Below are 5,000 nucleotides of genomic sequence, written 5' to 3'. Positions count from 1 at the left end.
GAAAGGAAAAGGGTTAGGCTGGGAGCCAGCCCTTGAGGTTGGTGAAGGCAGGCAGGCAGGCAGGCAGGCTAGCTGGCTGGCTGGCGGATGAGAGTGGAGGCAGGAGGAAAGGAAAAGGGTTAGGCTGGGAGCCAGCCCTTGGGGTTGGTGAAGGCAGGCAGGCAGGCAGGCAGGCAGGCTGGCTGGCTGGCGGATGTGAGTGGAGGCAGGAGGAAAGGAAAAGAGTTAGGCTGGGAGCCAGCCCTTGGGGTTGGTGAAGGCAGGCAGGCAGGCAGGCAGGCAGGCAGGCAGGCAGGCTGGCTGGCTGGCGGATGTGAGTGGAGGCAGGAGGAAAGGAAAAGAGTTAGGCTGGGAGCCAGCCCTTGGGGTTGGTGAAGGCAGGCAGGCAGGCAGGCTGGCTGGCTAATGAGAGTGGAGGCAGGAGGAAAGGAAAAGGGTTAGGCTGGGAGCCAGCCCTGTGAAGGGTATAGAGCTGGTCCGGCGTGCCACGGCCGGGACGAAAACCGCATCGTTCGTCCTGAATCGGAGGTTGGACTGTGTATGCACAGTATAGTATGTGGAATATATACAAAGGTTGAGAATTTTTAAACAAAAATAAAAGAAAGTAATTGTGAGAAATAAAGAAAAGGAAAAGAGGTTGCTGTATGCCTGGAAAAGGCCGGAAGCCTCCCCACGGCTGTGAGAAGGCCAGGGGGTCAGGCCTGGAGCCAGCCCCCAGCAGGAGTAGCAGGCTGGGGGTCCTGGAAAGGCTGGAAACCTCCCCGTGGCTGCGAGAAGACGAGGGGGTCAGGCCTGGAGCCAGCACCCAGCCTGCTCCTCATGCTGGGGGCCTGGAAAAGGCCGGAAGCCTCCCCACGGCTGTGAGAAGGCCAGGGGGTCAGGCCTGGAGCCAGCCCCCAGTACGAGTAGCAGGCTGGGGGGCCTGGAAAGGCCAGACGCCTGCCTGTGGCTGCTAGAAGAAGACGAGGGGCTCAGGGCTGGAGCCAGCACCCAGCACGAGTAGCAGGCTGGGGGGCCTGGAAAGGCCAGAAGCCTCCCTGTGGCTGCTAGAAGAAGACGAGGGGGTCAGGGCTGGAGCCAGCACCCAGCACGAGAAGCAGGCTGGGGGGCCTGGAAAGGCCAGAAGCCTCCCTGTGGCTGCTAGAAGAAGAGGAGGGGGTCAGGGCTGGAGCCAGCACCCAGCACGAGTAGCAGGCTGGGGGGCCTGGAAAGGCCAGAAGCCTCCCTGTGGCTGCTAGAAGAAGACGAGGGGGTCAGGGCTGGAGCCAGCACCCAGCACGAGTAGCAGGCTGGGGGGCCTGGAAAGGCCAGAAGACTCCCTGTGGCTGCTAGAAGAAGAGGAGGGGGTCAGGGATGGAGCCAGCACCCAGCACGAGTAGCAGGCTGGGGGGCCTGGAAAGGCCAGACGCCTGCCTGTGGTTGCTAGAAGAAGAGGAGGGGGTCAGGGCTGGAGCCAGCACCCAGCACGAGTAGCAGGCTGGGGGGCCTGGAAAGGCCAGACGCCTGCCTGTGGCTGCTAGAAGAAGAGGAGGGGGTCAGGGCTGGAGCCGGCACCCAGCCTGCTCCTCGTGCTGGGGGCCTGGAAAGGCTGGAAGCCTCCCCGTGGCTGTGAGAAGAGGAGGGGGTCAGGGCTGGAGCCGGCACCCAGCCTGCTCCTCGTGCTGGGGGCCTGGAAAGGCTGGAAGCCTCCCCATGGCTGTGAGAAGATGAGGGGGTCAGGGCTGGAGCCGGCACCCAGCCTGCTCCTCGTGCTGGGGGCCTGGAAAGGCTGGAAGCCTCCCCATGGCTGTGAGAAGATGAGGGGGTCAGGCCTGGAGCCAGCCCCCAGCACGAGTAGCAGGCTGGTGGGCCTGGAAAGGCCAGACGCCTGCCTGTGGCTGCTAGAATAAGAGGAGGGGGTCAGGGCTGGAGCCAGCAACCAGCACGAGTAGCAGGCTGGGGGGCCTGGAAAGGCCAGACGCCTGCCTGTGGCTGCTAGAAGAAGAGGAGGGGGTCAGGGCTGGAGCCAGCACCCAGCACGAGTAGCAGGCTGGGGGGCCTGGAAAGGCCAGACGCCTGCCTGTGGCTGCTAGAAGAAGAGGAGGGGGTCAGGGCTGGAGCCGGCACCCAGCCTGCTCCTCGTGCTGGGGGCCTGGAAAGGCTGGAAGCCTCCCCGTGGCTGTGAGAAGATGAGGGGGTCAGGCCTGGAGCCAGCCCCCAGCACGAGTAGCAGGCTGGGGGGCCTGGAAAGGCCAGACGCCTGCCTGTGGCTGCTAGAAGAAGAGGAGGGGGTCAGGGCTGGAGCCAGCGCCCAGCACGAGTAGCAGGCTGGGGGGCCTGGAAAGGCCAGACGCCTCCCTGTGGCTGCTATAAGACGACGAGGGGGTCAGGGCTGGAGCCAGCACCCAGTACGAGTAGCAGGCTAGGGGGGCCTGGAAAGGCCAGACGCCTGCCTGTGGCTGCTAGAAGAAGAGGAGGGGGTCAGGGCTGGAGCCAGCACCCAGCACGAGTAGCAGGCTGGGGGGCCTGGAACGGCCAGACGCCTCCCTGTGGCTGCTAGAAGAAGAGGAGGGGGTCAGGGCTGAAGCCGGCACCCAGCCTGCTCCTCGTGCTGGGGGCCTGGAAAGGCTGGAAGCCTCCCCGTGGCTGTGAGAAGGTGAGGGGGTCAGGCCTGGAGCCAGCCACTAGCACGAGTAGCAGGCTGGGGGGCCTGGAAAGGCCAGACGCCTCCCTGTGGCTGCTAGAAGAAGAGGAGAGGGTCAGGGCTGGAGCCGGCACCCAGCCTGCTCCTCGTGCTGGGGGCCTGGAAAGGCTGGAAGCCTCCCCGTGGCTGTGAGAAGATGAGGGGGTCAGGCCTGGAGCCAGCCCCCAGCACGAGTAGCAGGCTGGGGGGCCTGGAAAGGCCAGACGCCTCCCTGTGGCTGCTAGAAGACGACGAGGGGTTCAGGCTTGGAGCCAGCACCCAGCCCTGCTCCTCATGCTGGGGGCCTGGAAAAGGCTGGAAGCCTCCCCACGGCTGTGAGCAGATGAGGGGGGGTCAGGCCTGGTAAGGATGGAAGCCTCCCTGTGGCTGTGAAAAGACGAGGGGGTCAGGCAGGTGAGCTATGTCTATGAGAGAGAGGGAGAGAAAGAGAGAGAGAGAGAGAGAGAGAGAGAGAGAGAGAGAGAGAGAGAGAGGAGTACCAGGGGCACGGGGATGAGAGCAGAGTACCAGGGGCACGGGGATGAGAGCAGAGTACCAGGGGCACGGGGATGAGAGCAGAGTACCAAGGGCACGGGGATGAGAGCAGAGTACCAGGGGCACGGGGATGAGAGCAGAGTACCAGGGGCACGGGGATGAGAGCAGAGTACCAGGGGCACGGGGATGAGAGCAGAGTACCAGGGGCACGGGGATGAGAGCAGAGTACCAAGGGCACGGGGATGAGAGCAGAGTACCAGGGGCACGGGGATGAGAGCAGAGTACCAGGGGCACGGGGATGAGAGCAGAGTACCAGGGGCACGGGGATGAGAGCAGAGTACCAGGGGCACGGGGATGAGAGCAGAGTACCAAGGGCACGGGGATGAGAGCAGAGAGTACCAGGGGCATAAAACCAAAACGACAAGAAGAAGAAGTGGGGGGAGAAAAATATGACAAAGTCAATCTCGGAGAGAAGGCGAAAAGCAGGCCAAAGCGGTTGAAATCCAACCGCTTTGTCATTTTCAGAGAGAAGGCGAAAAGCGCAGGCCAAAGCCAAGCGCGTCTTGCGTATTTTCTACATTTCTTTCATTTTCTACATTTTTCGCCACGTCCCCGATGACAAAACGTCAAAAAAGATAAAGTACAGAAGGAGCGGGGAAGGAAAAACGACAAAAGTCGTTTTCGGAGAGAAGGCCCCAAAGCGGTTGAAATCCAACCGCTTTGGGTACCCCCTTCTCTCCGAAAGGCGCGCGCTTTTACCCGCCTTCCCAAGCGAGTCTGCGCACGATTTCAGAAACCAGCTTTTCGGAAACAGGGGCCTCCAGAGGAGAGGCCCGAGGCGCCCGGCCGTCGATGCCCGCCCCTCAGGCTCGGTGCGTGGGGCGGACAGGAGGGGTCTGCCGGCCTCCGGGCCCCGGTTCTCCGCGCTTTGGGGTGAGGGCCCCAAAGCGGTTGAAATCCAACTGCTTTGGGCACCCCCTTCTCTCCGAACGGCGCGCGCTTTTACCCGCCTTCCCAAGCGAGTCTGCGCACGATTTCAGAAACCAGCTTTTCGGAAACAGGGGCCTCCAGAGGAGAGGCCCGAGGCGCCCGGCCGTCGATGCCCGCCCCTCAGGCCCGGTGCCTGGGGCGGACAGGAGGGGTCTGCCGGCCTCCGGGCCGCGGTCCTCTGCGCTTTGGTTTCTTTTTCTCCGCCAGTCAGACAGCCGCCACACCGATCGATCGGCACACGTGACCCGCCATCGGAGGGCCCCCGCCGGCCAGCGCTCGCCGCTGGCGTTCGGGCGGACGGCTCCTCCGGCCCCGCGGGTTCGCCTCTGCGGCCGGACGGAGAGGAGAGGAGGTTTGCGCGCGTCCCCCGCCCCGCTCCTCCTCTTCTTCCCCCGAGCCGACCTCCAGGTAGCGAGACCGAGACGCCCCGTCCGACCCAGCCGTCAGGCCACGGAGCCGGTCGCCGGGCCGCCGGTCCGAACCGGGCCCCCCGCGCCCGCTCGGGCGGCCGGACCTCCGGTGAGCACAAAGTTTCTCGAAAACCCTCCCAGCCTAAGCCCAGCTGTGGGCACGGCATCGACGCTCGGGGAGAGGGGAGGGTTGGCCTCGGCCTCCCCCCCCTTCCACCCCGCCGCCACCGACAAACCCCCAGCGCACGGAGGGTCGGGCCCCGCCCCGACGCCGTTGTCGCACAGAGGGCTACCTGGTTGATCCTGCCAGTAGCATATGCTTGTCTCAAAGATTAAGCCATGCAAGTCTAAGTACACACGGCCGGTACAGTGAAACTGCGAATGGCTCATTAAATCAGTTATGGTTCCTTTGATCGCTCTACCGTTACTTGGATAACTGTGGC

The sequence above is a fragment of the Chaetodon auriga genome, chromosome 23 (assembly GCF_051107435.1).
Source record: "Chaetodon auriga isolate fChaAug3 chromosome 23, fChaAug3.hap1, whole genome shotgun sequence".
Classification (NCBI taxonomy): Eukaryota; Metazoa; Chordata; class Actinopteri; order Chaetodontiformes; family Chaetodontidae; genus Chaetodon; species Chaetodon auriga.
Note: the sequence above shows the minus strand (reverse complement) of the source record.